Source organism: Triticum aestivum, chromosome 5A (genome assembly GCF_018294505.1).
Source record: "Triticum aestivum cultivar Chinese Spring chromosome 5A, IWGSC CS RefSeq v2.1, whole genome shotgun sequence".
In the NCBI taxonomy this organism is placed as follows: domain Eukaryota; kingdom Viridiplantae; phylum Streptophyta; class Magnoliopsida; order Poales; family Poaceae; genus Triticum; species Triticum aestivum.
This window is the reverse complement of record NC_057806.1, coordinates 568,225,363-568,237,102: the sequence shown is the minus strand read 5'-3', so window position 1 is coordinate 568,237,102 and position 11,740 is coordinate 568,225,363. Positions and strand designations below refer to the sequence as shown.

General features: G+C 43.7%; 1 long non-coding RNA gene across 2 annotated transcripts; it reads left to right on the top strand.

Annotated features, from left to right (window-relative positions):
* Nucleotides 1-408: 408 nt before the first annotated feature.
* LOC123107737 (uncharacterized) lies at nucleotides 409-3,415 on the top strand. Of its 2 annotated transcripts, XR_006451733.1 has the most exons (3): nucleotides 418-980; nucleotides 1,124-1,311; nucleotides 3,081-3,415. It is a non-coding gene; the product is annotated as an uncharacterized lncRNA (long non-coding RNA). The 2 variants fall into 2 exon arrangements; XR_006451734.1 differs by having other exon boundaries at nucleotides 409-1,311.
* The last annotated feature ends 8,325 nt before the right edge of the window (nucleotides 3,416-11,740 follow it).

The following is an 11,740-nucleotide window of genomic DNA, read 5'->3' as shown; positions in this document are numbered from 1 at the left end:
AAAATATAAAAAACTAACTCATCTAAAATTAATATCTAGTTTATTCATCTAATTCATTTAATATTTGACATTAATATATAACATATATTTCTATCTAATTAATTCATCTTACATTTGACATTATATATATATTTAACATATATATATAATCATCTGACAATTGACATTAATCTAACATTTATATAAAACTAAAAATATAAAAAACTATCTCATCTAACATTAATATCTAGCTAATTCATCTAATTCATTCAACATTTGACATTAATATATATATATATGTGTGTGTCTATATATATATACACACATATATAGAAAGTCTATTAATGACCCAGGGTGAAGAATAACTAATTCATCACCCTGGTCGATGGACCAAGCCACGCGTCAGGCTGGACCATGCCACCATCTTACCGCCGTAAAATGTGACCCGGAGCAATGTAATTTTACGTTTTATTAGGGCCCCGTAGCGGTTAACGTCATTCGTCACAACGCGACAGGTGGTATCCTTCGGCGGCGATTCCACCGATCCCCTTCGCCTCCGGTGGCTGATTAGGTGTCGGCTTGCTGATGGGAACACGGATCTGTCCACAGAGGTATGTTTTAGGTCTCTACGATCTAGGTTTTGGGGTCTTGATGGTGGTAGGTAGGCTAGGACGAAGCGGGATAAAGGGATCTCTCCGGCATCTTCCTCGTCCTGCCGGTGTGGCCTCTGTAGATGGCGCCAGGCCGGCGAGGGCAGGGCTCTCGACTTCCTACTTGTGGCGCTTTGCAGAGGAGCCATGAGCTGGCCGACGCTCCATCCAATTCAAGAGGCTGCGGCCAGTCCAGGGTCTCATGAGCACGGGCAGGTTCCCTGGCCGTGGCTGGGTGATTCTTCCAGCTCACAAAGGCCATGTATGGCGATGGTGCTCCAGACGCCCTTGTATGTTTGGGCTATTTTGGTTTTGCTTCAATGTGTGTAGGTGGGGATTGCACGGTAGGAGGTGAGAAACCTCAATCCTAATGCTTTCCGCACCAAACTTCCAATCAACATCCACATACGTTTCACCTGGTCGTGTTCCTCCCAAATCGTTGACTGTGTGCTTGACTGTGTGCTTGCTTTCGTGCAAGCAACATTTTTTATCAGGAAGCACAGAGATGGGTCGTCATGGATTCAAAGAAGGTGTAGTAGTCATGTAGTGTCGCTGGTGTTTCTCGGTGTCAGGTTATGTTTGGCCATTGGCATGCATATTGATGCGCCATGCATCTCCTTTCATCATGATGGTCGGCGACCGGGTCTTCGCCGCCGGAGCTGTACAGTATCACCTACTCTCGGTCAGTTTACATAACTACGTAGCAATTTACTCTTGATTATTGTGTATTAAATCTTGATTTCTGTCCAAAATTTAGTTGTTTTCGTCATAGCTAAACTACAATATTAATACTGACATGACAATTTTTTATTTCATTCCAACAATTTAGTTCCTCTCTGTCAGTAGTAGATTGTGTTCTGGTCTAAATTGATAAGCTATGTGGAGTTAGAAGTGTGTTATATAGATCATGAAATCCATGCTTAGGTTCTTTCGTGTGCAGGTTACATTTTGTAGACATATAGGTAGCCAATTACTGGTTTCAGGACTACGTCATACTCCCTCCGTTCCTAAATACTTGTCTTTCTAGTCATTTCAACAAGTGACTACATACGGAGCAAAATGAGTGAATCTACACTCTAAAATATGTCTACATACATCCGTATGTAGTAGTCATTTGAAATGTCTAGAAAGACAAATATTTAGGAACGGAGGGAGTAGATTCGTGCATTGCACCATATCATTTCACTAGCTGGTAAGTTGTGCGAAAAGAAGTTAAAAAGCTAATGATCATGGTGTTCAGTGTTACAGACTACAAGCATGCTAGAAAACAAATTCAGAACTAGCAAAAAAAAGAATTGAGTTCGTCGCGATAACAATTTTCCGGAAACAGTGGCTATTTCATACATATGATGGTGATTTTTTGGCGACTATTTCGGGGAAAAAAACTTAGGCTATGTTTGGTAGCAAAGTATCAGAAAAAACAAAGTATCAAAAACTACAGTAATTTAATCAGTACGCACACAATACCATAGTTTTAACTTAACAAAGTTTTTCTGGAGTATTCAAAATACAGACCACATGTTTGGCCACAGCACACAATGCTGTAAAATTTGCTGGCTAGCCGTTAATTAGGCAGTCGCATGCTGTAGTAGGGAGATGGAAAAATAGTCGATAGAAGTAGCACCGTGGTGTAGTACTAGAATATATGGATTGATTAGATTAATGATGATTAGCGGCAGCGACGGCGGCGGAGTAATTAGCAAATGGATAATGAGAAGTAGTAGAAGTAGGAGGAAATAAGGATTCATCCTTTGCAGATAGTTTTTGTAGGAAAATGCTAATCAATTTATTAGCAAATGGATAATGGGAACTAGTAGAACTGTACTGATCAATTTGTAGGAAAATACTCCTTTCATTTAAAACATTAGGCATTAGGCATATAGTTTTTGTAACTTTACTTTTAGATATGTTTTCTCTTGTATTCCCTCATTTCTATACTCTCTTTCTCTCCCATATTTATTTATGGATGCTATGGTCACTTCACTGAACATCCTTTTTGTTCTGTGCCCTGTTTAATCCCCATTCTTGATCAAACATAGCTTATAAAAAAATGAAGGGTGATCTAGTTATTTTGTACACACAGTAATTTGTAAGTATTTGTGTTATGTGTGTACGTGAGTACTAGCAATTGCCGATGTGGTAGTTTGATAAATGAAGCTAGAAAACAGCTAGCGGTATCCAGCAAGGATAGGACAGGAGATGTCAAATTTATAAGTTTCCAAATGGCCGCCCAGAATGTGTAATAATCAAGATTGGCAAATATTCAGTTGGCAGTACACATGTATCACAGCTCAAACATACCAATTACATGTGAATTGTGTTTCTAGTTCTGACATCATTGCATTTCATGATCATCGGTATGTATTTCTATGCAATTACAACATTAGTCCGAATGGCAGCTGGATTTGGATTTATTGCTAGGCTTACTTTGTTTTTGTGTCCTATAAACAGGGTGAAGCTCGGCGAGAGAGGTCCTATAGTTTACAAATATTCGTGGAGCTCTCACAGTGGCAGACAGAGAGAGGAGCTACTCCAGCATTGCACTGCTGACAGCAAGTGACTAATGCCCTAATCTTGTTGTGTAAATTAATGCAACTGGCGTTAACTTGTAGAGCATCATGTTGTTAGAATAGTTCTAAGGTCACCGTATGATTTCCTTTACATTTTTGCTTGCTTGCCTGTGTACCAAACAAGATGCAAGATGGCATATAATGTATTTTTACATGGAATCATGGATGGTGCATTGATGACATTTTCTTTAGAGTATGATGATCGTCTTTGTTTTACATCGTCTTCCAACTTTATTTTGTTCTTATGTCGGCTTCAAAGTTCCTACATTGATGGTTGGCAAAATGAGTGGAGTAGTATATTTCTTCGTCAGGTCGCTATGTTGGTGGTTGGCAAGATAACATGCACGTGCTGAGTGACGTAAGATGGCGGCCAACAACGATGACCTGAGAAGCATCTCGGCCGAATCGTCGGCGGACAACGACCTGGAGAAGCATCTCATCTTGCTCTCCGTAGTCTATCCGCTCTCTATGGTCATTTCTCTGGCAGTTGACTTCAAGATTTCCTTGTTCAAAGAAATTCATTGATGATTGCGCAGAAAAATTGACTTAGAGGGAGTGCGATAGAGCCCGTATGGGTAGAGGTAATTTAGGTAGCTTGTCCGCTGTAAAATTACATGGCAGGCAAAGCAAACTAGCTAAGACTACGTTGCATGGAAAAATAAAACTGAATGGGTTCGTCACCTGCACGATGTAACTCACCTCCATTCATCTTGTAAAATTACCTCACAAGGCCTTCTGCTTACGGTGGTTTTAGGGGAACACGCTCGTTCCTCAAAGTTGTAATTTTACCTCCCAGGACCTTTTTCTTTGGGTGCGCTTAGTTGTGGTGTGCGTAGGGTGTATGAAGAGGCTGGGGTGAGGAACAATAATTCCTCACCCAGGGTGACGAATAGCGCGACCCTACACACACACACACATATATATATAATCATCTAACAATTGCCATTAATCTAACATTTATATAATATCTATCTATTTCATCTAACATTTGACATTAATTAGTACCTAACATATACTTCTATATATCTAGATAACTAATTCATCTAACATTGGACATTAATATCTAACATATTTCTATATATCTAACTAGTTCATCTAACATCTAGTATAAAATTATGTCTCTGTTTTGTGTGTGTTTGTGTGTGTTTGTGTGTGTGTGTGTGTGTATTGTGCACGGGCCGCTCTTACAACGGGGCGACGGGGGCGGCGACGGGCTGGGGCGGCAACGTCGACAGGGACGGGCCGGGATAGCAATGTAGGGGCCACTGGCGGCACGAGCGACGATGTACGACGGGGACGGGCACGCGCGGCGACGAGGGCGGGGACGGGCACGCCCGACGGGGGCGGCGACGGGCCACACGCGACGGGGACAGGGACGGGGACGGGCGCGCGACGAAGAAGATGAAACTAACTGAAATTTTCGCAAGTGCTGTTTATATAGAAGATGCTTTTAGTATCGGTTGGAGCCACAAACCGGTACTAAAGGTCAATTTTGGCCAGGCGAAGCGGCGGGACGGGCAGGTCTTTAGTACCGGGTGGTGGCTCCAACTGGTACTCCTTTAGTACCGGTTGAAGCCACGAAACGGTATAAAGGTGGCGTGCTCCCATCCCGCGGTGCATAAAGTTTAGTCCCATCTTGCCGAGCGAAGGGCAGCCGCACTCGTTTATAAACCCAGCCGCGGTTGCTTCTTCGAGCTCCTCTCTAAAGCAAGCTTCTGGGCCTAACTTTGCCGCGCTGCCCTGTGAGCTTCCTGGGCCTTATGGGCCTGCATATCCACGCCCAAGGCCGAGCAGGCCCACTGGACAGCGCCGAAATATATTTTTATTTATTTATTTATTTATTTATTTCTGAGTAGTTTTTTAGAGTTTCTTTATGAATATTTTTCCTTTAGGTACAAAAAATTATAAACTTTCTGTTAGTGCCAGTAGTTTTCAAATTTGAATAGTTTAAATTTGAATTATTCGAAATTTGTGTGAATCACTACTTTGTGAATAACTTAACTTTAAAAATAGATATTTTTAGTGATTCTTTTTTCTTATATTCAATATTAGTGTCTTTTATCATTATAATTTGGTAATACGTCTAGAGTTGTAATAAGTTAAGAAAAGGAAGTGCCGGTGTAAGAGATGAGTTTTTTCGTTCGAACCCCTGATACTTCGAAAAAAATTGTCTAGTTTGTACACGAAGTGGATCCAGTTTTTGCCGTAACCCTCTCTACTTTTTTGCAGATGTTATGTGGGTGAAATGATTATACCATGCCAAGTTTTAACCTTTTCAGATTTCATTTTATAGTGTCTTTTCAATTTCACGGTCATTTAGCTCTCAAAACAAATCAGTAAATGAATGAAAAATAACAAATGATGCCAGAAAGAGTTGAAAGTTGATGACGTGGTCTTGAATCATGCATACTGAACGCAAAAAAAGTCTGGAGTTGTAATAAGTTTTAAAAAATGAATTACCTGTGTAATAGATGAGTTTTTTCGTCCGAACCCCTCATACTTCGACAGAGATTGTCCAGTTTGTAGATGAAGTGTATCCAATTTTTGCCGTAACCCTCTCTACTTTTTTCCACATGCTATGTGGGTGAAATATTGATACCATGCCAACTTTCAACCTTTTCAGAGTTTATTTTGTAGTGCCTTTTCAATTTCATGGTCATTTAGCTCTCAAAACAAATCAGTAAATCAATGAAAAATAGCAAATGATGCCAGAAAGGGTTGAAAGTTGATGACGTGGCCTTGAATCGTGCATACTGAACGCAAAAAAAGTCCGGAGTTATAATAAATTTAAAAAAATGAAGTGCCGATGTAACAGATGAGTTTTTTCATCTGAAACCCTAATATTTCAAAAGAGATTGTACAGTTTGTACACGAAGTGCATCCAATTTTTGCCTTAATCCTCTTTACTTTTTTACACATGCTATGTGGGTGAAATAATGATACCATACGAAGTTTCAACCTTTTCAGAGTTTATTTTGTAGTGCTTTTCAATTTCACGGTCTTTTAGCTCCCAAAACAAATCAGTAAATGAATGAAAAATAGCAAATGATGCGAGATAGGTTGAAAGTTGATGACGTGGCATTGAATTGTGCATACTAAATGCAAAAAAAGTCCAGAGTTGTAATAAGTTTAAAAAAATGAAGTGTCGGTGTAACAGATGAGTTTTTTCGTCCGAAAGCTTGATACTTCGAAAGAGAATGTTCAGTTTGTACACGAAGTGCATTCAGTTTTTTCCGTAACCCTCTCTACTTTTTGCACATGCTATGTGGATGAAATAATGATACCATGCCAAGTTTCAACATTTTCAGAGTTCATTTTGTAGTGCTTTTTGATTTTACGATTATTTAGCTTTTAAAACAAATCAGTAAATGAATGAAAAATAGCAAGTGATGCCAGAAATGGTTTAAAGTTGATGATGTGGCCTTGAATCGTGCATACTGAAGGTAAGCAACGTGCGAGTGAGCATTGTGCCTCTCCTTCACCGTCTCTACACTCAGGGCTTATAAACTCCGATATTTCGAAATCCTGATACTTTGAAAGAGAGGTTGTGTAAACATGTAAAAATATACATTGAAAATACATTGATCAGTACTGCCTTTCAGCCAAAACGCACTACTGCTATAGAGAAATACATCAAAAATACATTGATCATCAATGATTTTTTATGTACAATCTGAATTGTCAATATGAGTTCTCATCGGTTTAGAAAACCGAAAAAGACTCATATTGTGACCACAAATTCTACACATAGAGTTCAATGAAGACCAAGTGGTTGTGATAGTTTGAGAAGTAACATATTTAAGTTGGTAAAAACTCTATTAACGGAGCGAGGTGGGACTAAAAAACCGTTGCAGAATGAATCAACTAGAAATCTCTAGTGCCGGTTTATGACATGAACCGGTACTAAAGATGCTGGTGGGGCCTCAGCCTGACCACAGCCTGCCACAGCCTCTTTAGTACCGGTTCGTGTCACGACCCGGTACTAAAGGTTCGCCACGATACTGATAATCACATTAGTACCGGTTTGTAACCTTTTTCTACTAGTGAACGTCCTAGGCCGAGCTAAACGGAATCAGGAAATGCAAAATCACACAGGCTCCCAGATGTGGCCGAAGTTGGCTAACCTTCGTAAGTTAGAACTCGAAATGGAGGACCTAGACACACCGCTTAATGGGGTATGATGAAAACAGGTGATCCTAAAATTCCCTCTCTGCCACGATCCCACATAGCAGAGTGGCGAGCCCCCACGCCCCTGGTGCTCATGCCCTCTTCCTTCCTTCTCTGCTCTGCTCCCTTTGCATACCTCTACAACTACTTGCTGGCCAAGCCAAGGTATGAGAGCAACCTCAGGTGCAGGAGGCATCAAGGATTCAAGGTCTACATTCATGGAAAAGCCAGCTCTTCCTGTAGTTAGCCACCTTGTTAGAGTAAATTCGAGACATACCGTTGATCATTTAAGGACCAAGCAATCACACAAGCACGACATCGAGATTTGTTAACGAGGTTCACCGATATGGCTACACCCCGGGGCTTGACTACGGGCGCTCCTCCCCGTGACACCGCTACAATACCGCACCCGGTCGCCCTGGACACCGGCACATGTCGCCGGCTTCCCCTGCGTTCCGGTGCTATTATGTTGGCATAGGTTACATCGTGCGTCTACCCCCGCTATATAAGATAGGCCTAGGATACAAGTGTCCTAATAGGACACGGCTCCACATCCTATGTAAACACAATACAACTCATAGTCCAACTGTAACCTACCTTGTACACTATATTCGACACAACTCTAACAAACTCCACCTTGGCAAATATACTCCGCCACTCTGGATTTATCCATGTGTCAAACTTCCATGTACATTGGACTTGAGCTTGAGTACCGCTGCTACTCCAAAGACTCAATGTGACTCCACCTGCAACTTGTAGTTCCTCCTTTTCTTGACCACGGTCAAAACTCGAGCAAAATTAAGTTTCTTGTTACTCTAGTTTGCGCTTCCTACTTCCAGAGTATCCGTCCAACGTCATCACACACTGATCACTGACCTGCGTGAAAATGAACAACTCACATATTGGGTGTCACATATAAGAGTTACCTGAACTCAACATCACCGCTCCTTTTTTGCTTTTTGACCGTCTGTATGAAATTTGATGGAATTTCACCATTGCTTGTAGTCATCCGGAGTCAAATTCACAGTTGTCTCACCACATGTATGACCACCAGAGCCCTGGCCCGTCTCCATGTCCCGTGCGCACCGCACGCCTCGCCGCTATTACCACGTCGAGCCTCCGTTGTCCCGGTCGAGTCTCAAGGATCACAAAACCACACCACTCAACCCCCACTGCAGAGTACCACCGATCATCACCGACCGATGACGAGTTTCACGCTTCCATCAGACCACTGGGCTCCAGTCCAAACTGCATGTCACTCGCTTCCCCCCCCCCCTTGCTGAATAGGCTTTGATTCCCTAGATCCTTACATCGTAGCCCCTCAATCCAGCTCCACCTTCAACATGACTCCATGGTAGATGATCAGTCCACCCTCACGCCCCGTCGACTTCAAACTCCGTGTGTACATCACCTTGAATCAACCCCGCGTCATAGTCTTGTCGAAGCCACACAAGTCCTCAGACCTGCGCCACGTGTTTCCACGCCCCAGAAGTCGGTCACCATCAGCATCACGCTCCTATGTCGCTGTCGCCGATCTCATCACCGTCTTCTGTACCAACCGACTCATGTCGATCCGTTAGACTATCTAGTCCAACCAAGCCGAACTTCTCCGACTGCATGACACGCTCGAGGCTCCCAAATCGTCTTCCGCGAATTTCCATCAATCACATGATAATTTCATCTTAGCTGAATTGACTTCCCGTCTCTGTTGTGCCAACAAATCTTTCATCTTTGTCTGCCATAACCCAAGGTTTCCAGTTCCGTGAACTTCTCCAACTCAAATCCGGTACCCGTTGGCACCATAGTTCTTTGTATGGCTGACCCTGCGAAAAATTATCCCAGATTTACACGTGATGCCCAAGTACACAAACAGAACCGAACGTGCTATGTTTCCATATACTAGTTGCAATTCACGTGCTCTTGGCTCAATCCCGCTGCTACTGTTGCTTTGCCTTGTCAATGCCTCCTGCTAAAATCCGATGGATGCCAACGTGATGGATTTTTCCATCGCCAAATTGATCTGCCTATCTTCGTGTCACGTGGAGACTCGGTCTCCCTTTTGTCCAAACAAATCTCGCATCAGCCCCTCCTGTCCACGCACGTGTACCGGCCTGAACTCTGCCCAGCAGCCTGCTTCCGCTCAGCCTTGGGCCGCACGCTACTTGGCCCATCTAGCTGCTTGGACGCAACATGCAATACGCCATCGTGTCTGCGTACAGCTGCCCCACGCGTTCCCGGTCGATCGAGAATCGATCTGTACGCCGCCGCCGCCGCGGTACGTGCTGGCGAGCCATGAGCCTCACCGCATAAGCCCCTGCAGCTTTCTCGACCGCCGCGCTCGACCTGAGAGATCACTTGCCAAAGCCGCTGTCCATTGATACACGATCCTTGTGACGAACTAAATCAACAAACCAACTCGGTCTTCTCTAAATCAACAATCCATAGCCTCCGAACGACCTAGCTCATGATACCACTTGCTAGAATAAATTCGAGATATATCGTTGATCATCCGAGGATCAAGCAATCACACGAGCACGACATCGAGATTTGTTAACGAGGTTCACCGATATGGCTACATCCCCGGGGCTTGACTACGGGCGCTCCTCCCCGTGACATCGCTACAATACCACACCTGGTCGCCCTGGACACCGGCACATGCCACCGGCTTCCTCTGCGTAACGGTGCTATTATGTTGGCATAGGTTACATCGTGTGTCTACCGCCGCTATATAAGAGAGGCCTAAGATACAAGTGTCCTAATAGGACACGACTCCACATCCTATGTAAACACAATACAACTCATAATCCAACTGTAACCTACCTTGTACACTATATTCGATACAACTCTAACACACCCGACGGCCAGGCGCAGAACGAACTGGGCACAAGGTCTCCTCCATAGCTAGTCTGCCATGGTCCGTCTCACTGGCACCAGTGTCAGCTGTGAACTCGCACCTATTGTCCCTATTTACAGCGACGATTGCGGTGGTGGCGGCAGCTCACCCAGTGCTCCTCGGACAAGCCGAGGCATAGGTTGGGCAATCCGGATGTGGTGATGAGGCGACCTGGGTGGATGCACAAATCTGGCACCCCAAATGACTAGTCGTTCCTGCTCAGGGAGATATCGTAGTGTCTGTTCCTTCTGTGCGGAGGTGGATTTCCTATGCAGGCACGACCAACGCCCTACGCGGACGATACTCGGGGAAGGTGCAGCGTGGACCTGCATGGAGTCGTCAGGTCAGGATCGACCTCGGCATTCGGCCCCTCGGCGTCTCAGGGTGAAATCCGAGTACCATCGGCGGGTGTCTCGCCAGGGTGGTGGCTTGCGCACAGATGTGCGGCGGCGCGGGCAGGCGCAACTCAATGGCGGCGAGCTTTGCCATATTGGGGGATCGGGTATGATGCATTCGGGGTTGACCATAGCTTTAAATAGCCAGTTATAGCCTTTTTAGTAGGGTGTCGCTAAATGATCGTCTTTACAAATAGCCCGCTATAACTTCGTTATAGCTGATTTGGAGGCCCATTGCTATTTTCTATAATCCGCTATTTAAAACATTAACGTTGACTGGTATTGTTGGAGGTTGTATAAGGAACGGCTCTCCGTTGCCTCACTGGTACCGGCAAAATTGGTCCTATCTTGATCGCATCTGGCTGTGAAGGCTAATAGGCGTGGTCCTGGCGCGTACAACAACCATCGGTAAGACGGCAGTGCAGAAGTGCTCGGGAGTCATGTGACGACGTCTTAGAGCATGGTTAATAATACAACCAACAATTGACTATAAGGAATTATCATGTCATATAAAGCCAATTTTGTAGCCGACATGTACAATAATATGTTTTATATGTGTACTACTTTATTAGTAGTTGGCGCAACTTACAAGCTCACAATGGGGCTTGTGCTAGAGTCGGCTACTAATCAAGAGCCTGATTATCTTCTTTCTCCTCTTCTCTCTGTGCTAACTAAGCAAAGATATAATATTCTAATTCTTATAGATTGCTTATGTCATCTTATTGTATTTGTTCTTATCTTCCAACAACATTCTTCTTTGGCCAATCAGTTCTGTCCGAGCATACTTATAGGCTATAGAGTGGTTGACGATGAAGGCAAACAACGCAGAGTATTCTCTCTGGGTGAAAACGCACGCCCTTGCCTGCTGGCTTGATTAGGCAGCGTGGACGTCCATGCATCGTTACCTTGTTGAAGGTGTTGATTCAATGATTTGCTTCGGGTGATAGAAGTTGGTCTGGCATCTAGTTGGGCCAACCAACGACAGCGCTTGAACAAGGATTTCATCTGGAAGGTGTTATTTTGGAGCATTGCGCTATTTATATGCTAATAGTGTAAATTGCAAGAAACCACCACTTTGAAGGCTAG